The sequence below is a fragment of the Periophthalmus magnuspinnatus genome, chromosome 15, assembly GCF_009829125.3.
Source record: "Periophthalmus magnuspinnatus isolate fPerMag1 chromosome 15, fPerMag1.2.pri, whole genome shotgun sequence".
Taxonomy (NCBI): domain Eukaryota; kingdom Metazoa; phylum Chordata; class Actinopteri; order Gobiiformes; family Gobiidae; genus Periophthalmus; species Periophthalmus magnuspinnatus.
Window position 1 is genome coordinate 15243207 of NC_047140.1, and position 14772 is coordinate 15257978.

At 37.2% G+C, this 14772-nt stretch overlaps 2 long non-coding RNA genes across 3 annotated transcripts; both read right to left on the minus strand.

The window, feature by feature from the left end:
- Positions 1 to 4369: 4369 nt before the first annotated feature.
- On the minus strand, positions 4370 to 7293 carry LOC129456860 (uncharacterized). Of its 2 annotated transcripts, none has more exons than XR_008648983.1 (3): positions 7212 to 7293; positions 4583 to 4882; positions 4370 to 4460 (listed from the first exon to the last, which is right to left on the minus strand). It is a non-coding gene; the product is annotated as an uncharacterized LOC129456860 (long non-coding RNA). The 2 variants fall into 2 exon arrangements; XR_008648984.1 differs by lacking the exon at positions 7212 to 7293 and adding an exon at positions 5341 to 5362.
- Positions 7294 to 9335: 2042 nt separating this feature from the next.
- Positions 9336 to 10512, minus strand: LOC117382090 (uncharacterized). Its single transcript, XR_004542287.2, has 3 exons — positions 10463 to 10512; positions 9535 to 9561; positions 9336 to 9465 (listed from the first exon to the last, which is right to left on the minus strand). It is a non-coding gene; the product is annotated as an uncharacterized LOC117382090 (long non-coding RNA).
- Between the last annotated feature and the right edge of the window lie 4260 nt (positions 10513 to 14772).

Below are 14772 nucleotides of genomic sequence, written 5' to 3' on the forward strand. Positions count from 1 at the left end.
AGCAAAAGTGGCACAAAAAAGGCTTGGATTTCAAAAGGCTGAGATGGTGATATACTGCTAAATGAGACCTATACTATAAATCTGCAGGATTAATGAAATGTGCATCACTGAAACAAAACACAAAACACAGGCTAAAAAAGTCTATTTGAGCATAAAATAGTGTAATAATCTGATATTTTGAGTTTAGTTCAGAGTTTACACCTTTTGTTGTTCTTGTTACTGTTTATGTGTCGTTGTTTATGAAACTACTTTTGTATGTGACACTTGGTTGCTATGCCGACAAGTTGATGTTAAGTTTCTATGCGTCTGTTACTGGTCTGTTTTGGAGACTGTCAAGATCCCAGTATGTCCCTGTGTTTTTTGTTGTCTTTCCCCCTCCCTTCTGTGTTTGTGCCGGGAGCTGGGCGGAGACTCTGGCACCACTCAGTCACTCACTCACACACCTGCAGCCCATGAGTAATCAAGCCACTACGACCTGTGGAGCACAAAGGGACTGAGGATCCAACACACTTTGCCAGAGCGTCCATGTATCACCTGTGGTACAGTTCTGCTTGGCTCAGTCTAGTTTTTTGTGCGTATGATCTCTGTACTCAGCTGGTTATTCTTGTTTTTCTCCAGTATCTGCTCCGTCAGTTTACATTTACATTTCCATGTTTAAATGAGCTCTGTTCAAATTTTTACCCTGAGTCTGAATCTTTAATCCTCCAGACATAATGACAGAGACTGACACTGGGAGTTGAGACCACTGTTGTTTTCCTCTCACTTTGGCTCGGGTTATGGCCTACAGTAGCTCTCGTGTTAAAGAATATAGCACTACAATATGAGAACAGGAAGTCGTTTGTCATTTTTTTATTTATTACATACACCACATTCTCACACATGATGTTTCATGATAACTTTAAAAATGTTAAGTTACTCATTGTGTTACGTTATATCATATTATGTAAACTGGCACAAAGTTTGTTGTCAGCACAAATAAACAATTTTTCTTTTTTTTTTTTTTTTTAACAATGGTTTCAGAAAGTTCTCTTATGAAACGCCAAAAATATGTGATCTGCTTGGACTGGGAAGATTAATGCGGCAAGTTTGGAACCCTAATCTCTTACGAACCACAAAAAGATTCATCATGTACTGATGAATATATGAACATTTTTATACTGGCTCCATCTGAAATCAGGACATCATCATATGTTTAGTCTGTAACGTGTCCAGGCTCTTCTCTGTTCACAGTCAGGGATTCTGTCCAAAAGAGTATTATGTACATAAGTGACACATTTCATTGAGGGTTACATTGAATATTTACTGTGTTAAATGAGACTCTCACCAGGTAAACAATAGATGGTTGAATCTGCAGGAGCGTTCACTTCAGACAGGGCCTTTATTAGAAACACAACAGTAAATGCAACTTATTAGAGGCAAACATGTTGATACTTTTATTGTATACATCTCCAACTTATTGTATAGATTGTATAAAATATATGCATGTGATTTTCCCCTTATCGATGCAAAAATCTGAAGGGTTTCCCCATAATATTTCAAACTCTAAAAATAAAATGTTGGGCCTAAAATGGCCCCATATGTTTCACTTCAGACAGTGGAAACACTTGCAGACTGTATCGATCTGCTCCAAAGTGAACCAAGGGGCTTCAGGAGCCATTGTGTTTTATTGTTAAAAATATTTTGAAAAACATGTATTCTTCTTGTGAGTGGGATCACAGATATGACCTATAACATGGGCTGGTGGCATCACCTGTCCATTTCCATGGGGATATAAGACTTAAAAATGTCATACTGGGTAACATTCCCAGTAAACCAATAATCTCTCAATGGAGACAAGAACATAGTGTACCCTGCTCCCAAAAAGTAAGTGAATCATTACTCTGGTAATAACATATATATATATATATATATATATATATATATATATATATATATATATATATATATATATATATATATATATATATATATATATGTTATTACCAGAGCCTCGTTGTTTGGATCCTCTGAGTTTGTGTCACCTACAAAGAAAACAGAGAAACAGTCACTCTTAGTTTTGTACCATGACTGTGGATCAACATTTTAAATCACCTGTTTTGATTCGTCCTTGAGACCTTTAACAAAATAAATGCAAAAGGTAAATGTTAATGTAAAAATATGTTCTAATAAACATTCAGACAGGAGTGAAGAGGAGATGGAGAGGATTAGGAGGCTGATAGTTCTGCTGCTGCAGTGGAGATGAGGCAGAGGAGGGTCACAGCTTAAAGGGAAAGACACTATAAGAGAGAGTGCATTTATATGAATGTGTTGAGAGACCAAAGGTGGCAGGCTGTGACTGGCTGACAGGACAGGTGACTGGAGCTAGGGACAACAAGAAATAAGTATTAAAATCTTACCATTTTCTATCACATTTAACTGGAAGGAAAGAAAAGTTATTAAGATTAATGCTCATCAGCTAACACAACATTATGTTATGAGATTATGTCATTCAAAACACACACTGTAACGTTGACTGTCAACCTTACAAAAGGTTTTATAAATCACACATAAGATCTTAACATGCTGGACTTGGCTTGAAAAGATAGGAGCCATAGACTATAGAAGAGGACTGAGTGAGTGTAGTGTCACCTATATCATTTTCTTGCAGCCAAATGAAGCGAATAGAGGCAAGCAGTTATAATGGCTAATTTGTAACTGAGTTCCATGTTGAAAAGTGTGCAACCAAAGAGCCAATCAGGAGTGAGGTTACTGACAGTACTTGCCCCTATGAGCAATCAAACCTGTTCTTAATGCTATGTGGAGGTGACCTCAAATCTAATTGGTCTGTTATGAACAATAACAACCTAATTTATCATGTAGAGATAATATGGACAGTTCAAGGCCAGAATGAGAAGCCTGAAAGTGGCCGTTACAGAGAGAGGATTGATTTTTCATCAGTCAATTGGAACTATTGTTTTGAGCTTGAAAACTACTTTATAGTTGTTCTATAACTTAGAGTATCTACTGTGGAGATTGGCGTCTCTATGCAATAAGGTCAGTAGGTTCTGTTAATATTTCTTACTGAGTATTCTTGTGTAGCAGAAGCTCAGTGCTAACAGAAGGCTAACAGCTATCACTGTATGCAGTAACAGAATTAGAACAGCCCACACCAGAGTCCTCAATGAAGGCAAACCTGCAGAAAGAACAACAAATGAATGTATTACATCACCCTCTTGGACCACAAACTGTCATGTTTTTGAGCTATTACCTGTTGTTAAACTGGTCTCAATTTCGACTGTTACAATCTTGTAGAATGACATATTGTCCAAATCTAAATCAATCTACTGTTGTTATGTTTGAATAAATATCAGAATGTTCTGAAGGAGGGCCATCCAATATAGCGCCCCCTGGTGTATCTAGCCAAGCACAGTGGCCCTCTATTTACATTGTAAATGAAGGGTGTTTTTTTTGTCCATATGTTTCGGCGTTTTCCTGTTTAGATTTACTTTACAATGTGTGTAGATATTGTAGATGTCACCCTGATCTGCTGAAGGATTTGAGCACAGCATAGACTCATTGATAAATATGTGTATGGTGGAGGTCATTGTTTCAGAGCAGAATGAGAACATGTGAGTGCTTTGCTTCATTTGTACTCCATGTAGTTCAACAGCAGTCTCCTTGCAGGACTTCACAAAATTGTTGATATGATAGAAAAGTTTCAAAATTAAACAACAATCCAACTCCAGCTGCTCCAAACCAAACAAAAATCACACGTACACACAACTAGTGAAGGGACTTTCAACTTCTTTGTGGGATCTAAATATTTTGGGTCCATTCTTTTCAAAGATTCAAAAGAGAGTCTTTTGAATGGCTCTTTTACATTTTTTCTTTATTTTTTTATTATGACAAAAGCTAAAAGGAGGGTCTAAGGACAGTTCTGGGACAGTTATCCATTCCTTATACCAGGGTCAGTGACAATTCCAATGGGTAACTGTTGTGCATTAATTCTACATAACGCACAAGTAGTTCCAGCAACAGTTAAATCACATTCTATATCACTGCTCTGCATCACCATGACATCTCAAAAGAGCCGACTCGTTTACGAACTTCACATCAGTATAAATAACACAAACTTGTCACGTACAATTTCTAAATAGCACTTAGTCCCTACAAGCCATGTCATGTTATGCCTTGCTATGTTATGATACTGTATATGATTTGTCCTCTGTTTGTCCCATTTCAATGTAAATGAATAAAAAAGAAACAAAATTAGACAGCAAAGCCATTGGTTTAATAAAAGATACACTTTTTTCAGTAATAAATCCATGTATGAATATACGTAATCTCATTTTGGTTTGTTTTACCTGGACCTGAGGTTTTGAGCTCACTTCCTGTCACATGACCTGGGGTTGTAGTCTTCACTGGCTCTAATACAGCTGTAGTCACATGGGGCTGGGGCACTGGTGCATTCTTTATGAAAGCTAAAATTACATGTTTATATATATATATATATATATATATATATATATATATATATATATATATATATATATATGTATTCATGTTTTTAATGCACCTCTAATCATTTTTGAATTGGACCTACCGCTCATGTCGTATCCATCACTGCGAGGGGATTTGTCTCCATTTTCTAAACTGTAGTCACAACTGATTTCTTTTGTCTTCAAAGTATCAAGACCTCTCCACAAATAATATGAAGAGATGAAAAAATGGCAAAACCATCTGCTGTCCATTGCTTTTACCTCAACATTTTTTGTGAGGAATGGGCGCAGTGATTCTCCGTAGTACAGGTGACACATTGTTTGGGAGTTTGCAGATCCAAGCAGCGAGCAGAAAATGTCAACCAGGTCATTATGAACTTCAACACTCACTTCTGGTTTTGGACCTAGAATACAATGGATCCAAAGCAGTTAGTAAATAAAAAGGAAAATGCATTTTGCTTGAAATAGGAAATGAAAATATAGGACATAAATTAAGATGGAGTAATCCATCTTTCTTACAGAATTATCCTCAACCCCCTGGAATAAGGCAACAGCAGGTCAATTAAATACTAATGAGGTACTTCACAATGCTGAAGGTGACACAGCCAATATACGGTAATTTGGTAAATGGCTGTGGTATAAGTGGATCAAACAATAAGGAACCATGTTTTTTGCAGTTTTAACGCATGGCTCCTTGTTGTTTAATGCTTACTCGTTTCCTGTGAATCTTGGTTAATCTACTTGTGTGTTATTGAACAATGAACAATATTTCATTGATTTTCTAACTTTCTGTTGGTTAAATCAATAAATCAGAAATGCATGGATCGGAAACTGTTAAATAGTGGCATAGAAATCCACTTACTCTGAATGGTGACAGTTTGTCCGCTACTGTAGAGAGAATTGGTCCATTTCTGTTTCCCATTGATTGTGTAAAAACACTGGACTTTAACTTGAGCAGGAGGACTCTGGTCCTTCAGCAGATCTGATCCTCTCACAGTCTGGACACAGGGGGAGCTGCTCTGGACGACTCCATTTAAAATAAAGGAGCACAGAGACTCAGAGGTAAAGTATGGAGGCTGACAGTGCAGAGTAACTGAGTCTGTCTCTGTGATCACTGATGGTTCTACAGACAAAGAGGGACGAGCCAGGTCTGTGGAGGGAACACAATTTAATCAGGGCTAAGTGAAGTCAGTTTTTATTCTTTCAATGATGGGACCCATGTTCATTTTAACCTCAGGATTATAGTCACACGTAATCTGTGTACCCATTTATTCAATACTTTTGGGGGAGCAGCAAATTGCCCACTTTTTTTAATAAAGAAAATGAACAAAGTCACGTGATAACCTGATAAAAAATTGAAATCTTCCATACAGTCTCAAAGGGCTGGAATGTATTTTTCAGGTTTTGTTAGAAGAACCAGCAGATCTTATGTATGTAATAGAAGTGTGTGGGTTCAACTGTAATCATAATAACTGCAGCCAGTTTGTCACAAGGAGCTGTGCAGAGGAGCTGCATCATCTGTGCAGCCTTAAAGTTAATTTTAGGCAATATAACCTAACTCCACTTTTATGAATGTGATTATGAGTGTATTGGCACTGAAATCTTTCAAATGTTATCATGTGTTAAGTGAAAGTGGAAGTTGGTTTAGAGCTTCTCAAACTGTGGGTGAGAGTCCAAGACTAAATTCCCTTAAACAATGAAATATGGACAGTTACAAGCAACCAATTTAAAGATGATGATTTTTAAGGACACAAAGTAACTCAAGTGTAACTCAGTACAGTTTTTGGACAGTAATATTACTAATATAAATAAATGTACTACATTTTTTGAACTGTAACTAGTAATGGATACTGTTTATCAATTTCAGATTTGTGATTGATGGAGTTCAAAAAAAGTTTAACTCTAAATGTCTTTCCAAAATACCCAAAGTAGTAAGTACTGTGGTTATAGCATGGATCAAACAGTGAACGTACAATTGGGTAAACACGTATAATATTATAAGATAAATGAATTCATAATTCATCAATAAACTTTGTATTACATTTGTGGGAAATTTCGTTACTTCGTTTGTGATCGAGAATTTTTATTACGTTTGTGGGTTTATTACATTGTTTGCCGTACATCTCCATCTCAAAGCCTTTAACCACTCCTCTGAAGCTAGTGAGGTACAGATCTTAGCCAGAGAAAAGAAATGGTTTGAGAGGGCAGTTAAAGAAGCATTTTTTGTTCAAAAAGTCAATCCTTCCTTGAACTGGAATGGGGGCCTTAAACATCATCTCTCCCTCATCTACAAGTCATTTTTCAGACCAAAAGCAAAGAAACAAATAGAACAACAGATCTAGCCTGGTTGCCAATAGATGTGAAAACTCTCACTTAGAGGTGCATGAATATGTTAAGTGTGACTCAGACACACTGCACACTTATTGTAGCTCAATAGACCTAGCCTACATGCAGAAACTGTAAACAATATGTGTTTTGAGTTTCAGTGTGTTTAGCCCCTTCAGTGCAGTGTCCACCAGCAATTTGACCAGAATTGAAGAAGTGGCTTGGATGAGCAGAGAAACATCTTGAATCCTACAACTTTTTGTCCAGTTGACAGATTTAACGTTTGGCTTTTACTTTTCTTACTTAGAGCAGAGTTACCATGGAAACGTATCATCTGCTTGACTCCATGAACACAGATATATTTAATGCTATAATGTGGAACATTCTACTCAAAGAAAACCCACTTACTCTGAATGGTGACAGTTTGTCCGCTGCTGTAGGGTGAATTGGTCAATTTCCCATTGATTCTGGAATAACACTGGACTTTAACTTGAGCAGGAGGACTCTGGTCCTTCAGCAGATCTGATCCTCTCACAGTCTGGACACAGGGGAAGCTGCTCTGGACGACTCCATTTAAAATAAAGTAGCACAGAGACTCAGAGGTAAAGTTTGAAGGCTGACAGTGCAGAGTAACTGAGTCTATCTCTGTGATCACTGATGGTTCTACAGACAAAGAGGGACGAGCCAGGTCTGTGGAGGGAACACAATGCTGTCAGGCTGTGCAACATCACAATAAAAAAGAAATTGTGATGTAGAGCAGTGGTCCCCAACCACCTGGCCGGGGACCGGTACCGGTCCGTTACGCATTTGCAACCGGACCACACAAAAATAGCAAATAATTTATCAGCGACCACATCTTCTCCGCCCTAACTTTCACCCGTCACCTATGACACTTTCACCCGTTACCCATGACACGCTAATAAGCTTGTCCGTAGATATATAATGAAAATCCTGATAGGAATCAGAAAACTGTTTGATACAATGGCAGGTATATTATATCTGTGCTGGATATACTCTTGTCTCCGCGATGACGTATCATGTATAACGCATCAGACACGTCGTACAGAAGTAGAGCCACAAGTTAGTGAAAATGAGCCAAAACAAAAGTCTTTGGAGTGCTTTTTAACAAAGGGGAAAAGAACAACTGAGGAGCCAGAAGAGGAGCCTACAACCACCAAGAAAAAGAAAGATAAATTTAACACACAATACCAGGAGTCCTACTTAAAATATGGGTTTGTCACTGCAGGTGACTCTCATGTGAGTCCACTCTGCGTAATATGCGGGAAAAGCAAACGAGGCAATGAAACCTTCAAAACTACTTTGGCACATTGAAACTAAGCGCATGGCTCCCTCTCTGATTCAGCGGTATAGTGAGTTGTAGTTTTTATGCACTTAACCTACTTTTGCCATAGTTATATACCATGCGTAGATGGCCTGTCCGTGAAGATAAAACCTACATTATTCCGGTCTGTGGTGCAAAAAAGGTCGAGGACCCCTGATGTAGAGCATCTGTAAAATGCAGCAAAAATATCAAACACAGACACATCCCCTTTGAACAGACTTTGAAATTCTCATAGGACTCATAGAAGAAGCAGGAAGCTTTAGTCGCCTCTTAAGACATGGTGGAAGATGTACTCAATTTTGTTACTTAAGATACTGGAGCAAAGAAATACTCAAGTAAAAATAAAGGTATCACATGAATAAATCTACTTAAATAAAAGTATTAAAGTACCTGTTTAAAATGTATTTAGTGTTATGTAAAAAGTAAATGTATTCCGCACTTATTTTGAGATCTAATGTACTTTCAGATGTAGTGATTTTGATTAAAAAAAATGTGTGCTGAATTAAAGTAAAGTAAAGTACAGAAACCGAAAATTTAGGTACAGTACTTTACTACTTTTACTTTGTTACGTTCCATCACTGCTCTGAAGACATTATAAATATTGTGACTGTACATGGACAATGATGAAATTGATCTAAAGTTTTATTGCACTGTGTAACTTTTCTGGTGGAGAGTCTGCCACCTGCTTGTCTCTATGGAGATGCTATTACTTTGAATGAAATATTGCACAGTATGGCATTATATAGCTTACATAATGTTCTGTTTACTTATAGGTGTTTCTTTTGTTGAAAAAGACATTAAAATCTTGCATTCTTACTGTGAGTGGGTCAGCTCCTCACAGATCTGACCTGTAACTTGGTCTGGTGACATCATCTGCTTCTCTCCATGAGGTTTAATGCCATACTGTGCAACATTTCAAGCAAAGCAAAAAAAATCTTCATGGAGACAAATGGACAGCACACCCTCCTCCAGAAAAGCTTCATAGTGTCTCTTTAAATGTGCCTTCTGTAAAAATCATCTTGAAATGTACAAATATGCACTTACCTCTAATGTGGATGATGATCTTGTTACTTGGTCGAGACTCGTCTGATTTTGTATAATACAGACATGTTACTGTCACGTTGGCTGGAGAGCGCTTGTTCACTAAAGACCGCAGCTTCTGTCCACTCAGTGTGTGCTGACAGGGGAATGTTTTGTATTGTGAATAATCAAAACTGAAATAGCATTGAGAGTCTTGAAATATAGTCTGACACTTTAAGTGAACCAGGTCTGAGTCGATGATAAGCTCTGGCTCCACTGTCAGTGTAGGAGCTAAAAGAACTGTGCCACAAACAGAAGAAATATGTCATTAAATGTCATTCTTCTTAAAGAGTTAAATAAAGAGTTTACCTTGTCCTTTGACGACAAAATGGACACCTGTAGAGTGGATGGAATGTTAGTATGCACTGTACATTTCAACTGGTAAAGACCTTTTGAAATAAAACCCCGTTTAAAGTGTTTGATTGTTATTTTATTCTGATTTCTGGACTTTATTGTCCCTGTAGAGAAATTTGACTTTTCAACCAGTGTCTGAGGGCAGTGTGTCAGGAGCAGAGGGCGACCACAGTGCAGCACCCATGGACCTTAATATCTCCAGATCTTTATTCTGAGTCTGAATTATTATTCTCCTGGACATGTTTTGTGTTACGCATCATCACTGTAAGGTTTAGTTGTGTGTGTTTTTGTTTCTCCTGTTTCATTTTCATTCATAATATTTTAAACAGTGTTGTACATGTTTGTAGGCTACTAGTTATTACCATTGTGACGCCTTTGGAGTTGAATAATGGCACAACATTCTGAAGCTATTGTGAAAGAATAATTTCACTTTTGTTTATTTACACTGGCAGAGATGTAAAACTTTCTTCCTGTTTTAGTTTCATGTGGGTCGTCATGTGTGTTTATGTGACATTATAATTAACTGAACTGGAGGACAAGTAACAATTCTATTGTGATTTTCCACAATATCTTCACAAAGTGGTGCATTATTCACATCCAAAGGCGTAATTGTTGTCAGAAGTATCTTATGGCAAGTTTGTCTTTTCAACTGACAGCAAATCTCTAACAAATATTGATAAATTTTAAAGTTCATGAATTTAATTTGGGATATTTTCATATAAACGCTCTCGCCCTCCATCTGACACAATGACATCATATTTAGATTAGAGTTTGTTCTTTTCTCATTATTTCCAAAAAGAGTAAAGTCAACACATTTAGTGGGCTGTATGATCCAGACCACAGTTATTTACGACAACTATCAAAGACATAAATGTGCACTCACTGATGAAGAGGATGAGCAGATGTCCGGCCATGGCGCAGGTGACACTTCAGACTCAAAGTGTCATAATGAACTCTGCTCAGGGTTTGAAGGAAGAGGAAATGAGAGCGACCACCGCAGTCTGAAGAAGAACAATATATGTAGGACCTGAACAGTGATGATTACATCTAATTTTAGAGGTATAAGTTTTGCAGCTTTTCTGGTAAACTCTCTGTCACCTGCATGTCTCCATTGTATTACTTTGTTTGAATTGTTCCACCATATGGCATTAAATTTATCATTCTTTTATTCATGCATTTATTCAATTACATGTACATTGATAATCATGCCTTCTCATTGTGTGCAAGCTCGCCTCTCCTCAGATCTAACCTGGGATATAACCTGTCTGTGTAATCCCTCAGCCATCCAGGTCTGATCCATAGAAAAAGACGAAGTTTTAAATCTGTCAACTGGACAAAAAGTTGTAGGAGTGAAGACGTTTCGCTGCTCATCCAAGCCACTTCTTCAGTTCTGGTCAGATTACTGGTGGACACTGCCATATATCTGTCTGAGGGGAGGGGCTAACCACACTGAAACTGTAAACAGCTATTGTCTCCAAGTTCATCTGAAACTACCCTATTCATCCCTTAATGACCCTGTTCTCATTGTTCATTGTTCTGGGTCTGAGGATGGTGTTATCGATGAGGGAGAGATTATGTCTCAGGCCCCCGTTCCTGTTTAAGGAAGGATTCTCTTTCCTAACAAAAATAGCTTCTTTAACTCCTCTCTCAAACCATTTCTTTTCTCTGGCGAAGATCTGAACTTCACTATCTTCACAGTAGTGGTTAGTGTCTTTGAGATGGAGATGTACAGCAGACTGGGGTCCAGAGGAGCTCTCACGCTGGTGTTGGTACATCCTCTTATGGAGCAGCTGTTAAGTTTCTCCAATGTAACGCTCACTGCACTCTTCACTACACTGAATGGAGTAGACTACATTACTTCGTACCCTGAATCATAAACAACGTAATGTAGTCTACTCCATTCACATCTTCACTCTTACAACGATTTGTCCAGCTGACATATTTCAACTTCGTCTTTTGCCTGGAATATAACAGGCAACGAATGGGGCCAAGCAGTTGACAGACCCTCTATATATTAAAAGTTACATAGTTCAGCTTTAATGTGTAAAACTTGAGCACAATATTAGCGCTTTAATTGCATAAGTAATCTATTAAGAAATGAACAACAAGTGAGTAACAATGTATAAACTGAGATATTTGTCATGACAGACAATTTTATATGATTCATGGAAACAAGTTTTCATTCAAATTGAAATGAAATGTAGATAAAAACAAAAAACAACTAAAACCAACAATGCAGCTACTCAACTTAACTACTGCTATTTTTATTATTATTAAACATGTATCTTCATGCTTGTTTCATTAATCCTGTTTACAAGGTCGTCTCACTCTGAACTGATCCTGTTTCAGTTTTCGTTGCTTAACCTGCAGACCCTCCTGATGCCATTTTTGCAGTTTTTGATTTTATTTTTTGCTGCCATTTTCTCAGTTCTAATGTTAGTGTGTAGTATTTGTTGCAAGTGTTAATTTTGTGATGATTATTGTTTTTTATAGGGTTGTTTACTGTCACTGAAATAAACAAGGCACCCAATTGTTCTGTTATTATTGTCCATAACCTAATTTATGGAGAAAATAGTGAAATAAACATCAGGATCATGCAGAACTGGATTAAACAAACATTTCAAGGCTGGAGTGAGGAGCCTGAGAGCGGCCGTTATAGAGAGAGGACAAGCATGTTTTCAATAGAAGTCAATTGGAGCCAATGATTTCTTTGGGTAGCTTGAAAACTGCTTTATTGTTAGTTGTTAGTAGCTAGTTGTTATATAATGTATGGTATTTGCTGTGGAGATTGACAGCCCTATGCAAAGTCATTGACAACTTCCTGGATAAGGTCAACAGGTTGTTCAAACTGTTTAAATGCACTGATCCTGTTTTGGTGATGATCTCTGGAATTATTAATACATTTTACCCAAGGCCAATAGATAAAAATACTCCTACAAATAGTTCTTCACCTTGTTCACGGATGACTTTCCTTTCAGTGTGTGGAGAGGCAGTGAGGCTGAGATAAAAACAGGCCACATTTACTTAACTAGGGGAGACTCTGCCCTCTAATGACAAAAGTGTGCTCCTGCTCCTGCCAAAACCACACTGAGTTTAGGATCAGCCCCTTAAAGAGGTTTTTTTTTCATTTATTTGTTCAGATGTGTATTTAAAGCTCAAGTACTAAAATATGTTATTTAATTATTAAATTAGATGCTGATATATAATAAAACATGGACATGAACTTTAAAGGTTCCAAACCCTAGTGCATAGTACCAAAAAGATCCTCAAGTTTTTGCTCAGGCCTTTTTATTTCAAACCATCAGACAGTGGAGTCATCTCCAGACAAACTGAAACTTTCTGTAGGTTTGAATAATATTACTAGACATTTGAAAAAGTACATTTTTTAGATGATCAAATGTGTCCACATCAGTCTAGTTCATTTGTACCGTTCTGTCTTACTGTAAAAACCTGCACATAATTGATTTTTTGTTTAAATTGGTATGGATTGTAGGAAACATAATGTATTGGACATGGAGACATTTATTGTATTTTACTGTTTGTGTCAATGATCAACCGTTAATGTTATAATGTAATTATAATAAAATGTGTATTTTAATGTGTGTTCACCTGCTCAGGGACTGCACATGGAAAGCAGTAGTAGCTAAATCTGGTACAAATACATGGTACATGGTTCCTGACAAATAAACAATAAAGAAAGAAAGAAAGAAAGACTGTTACAAGTTTTTGTTTTGTTTTTTACAAAAAAATATGACCCACAGTGGCAATTATTTGGTTTGGAGCAGCATAAGATAATAAAATAAGAAAAAGGGTTATACTGATACAACAATTATTATTGAGAAGTTAATTCATATTCGTAACGTTGTCTCCTAAAATCATGAATTTGATCATAAATATCTGAAAAGTCACACTCAATGAATATGAAGGCAGAGACGAGTCAACGTTACATGTTGAAATATACAATTAACAATAATTTGAATACCAGAACGCCGAGTTGGAATGGCACAAGTCAAAGCTCCAGGTTCATTATGAGATTTATGGAGAAAAGATGCACATGTACAACTACAGTTTATGTAGAACAAGGGAGAGGTATTTTTCTGACATGGCAACTCTTGTATCCTATCTAGAAGACAGGGAGGACTTTGTTGAAATTGAAATGTGTCTCAGATAAAATGTCCCTGACCTGTGGGGTGCCCCAGAGTTCAATCCTGGGACCCCTGTTGATCAATCTCTACATGCTGCTATTAGGCTAGTTAAGACGCAGTCCAGTTAATGTATGCAGATGACACTCAGATGGATCTATGTCTCACTGCAGCAGGTGAATATGAACCAGTGGATTCACTCTGTCACTGCATTCAACAGATGGATGCAAAAAAATGTCTTCAGTTAAACTCGGACAAGACTAAAGTCATAGTTTTTGACCCACAGAAGCAAAAAGAAAGTGTCAGCAGTCACCTCGAGTCTCTCTCTCCAAAACCTTCAAATCAGGCTAGAAATCTAGCGGTAATAATTCACTCAAACCTGAACTTCAACAGCCACATCAAATCAATAACAGCAGCTTTTCACCATTTAAAAACATTTCAAAAATTAAAGGTATACTGTGAAAAACAAACTTACAGAGACTTATCCATGCATTTGTCTCCAGTAGGTTAGACTACTGTAACGTCCTGCTCACTGGCCTCTCCAAAAGAGCCTTAACACAACTGCAGTACATCCAGAACACTGCTGCTCAGGTCCTGACTAGAATCAGGAAGTACGAGCACATGCGTCTTGTGCTCAGGTCTCTGCACTGGCTCCTGTGACTCAGAGAATAGACCTAAAGTACATCTCTGAAATGTTAGTGCCAGATGAACCATCTCGCACTTTGAGGACTTCAGGGACCGGCCTCCTGCTAGTGCCCAGAGTCAGGACTCAACACGGGGAATCAGCGTTTCAGTTTTATGCACCAATCTTCCTGAAGATGTGAGACAGGCCTCTACATTGACAATGTTTAAATCCAGACTCAAAACATGTATTTTTAGTTGTGCATATGACTGAAAGGGTTTTTACTCTGCACTCTTCTCTTTTAATGTACATTTTCTGATGTGATATATATATATATATATATATATATATATATATATATATATATATATATATATATATATATATATATATATATATATATATATATATATATATATATATATATAT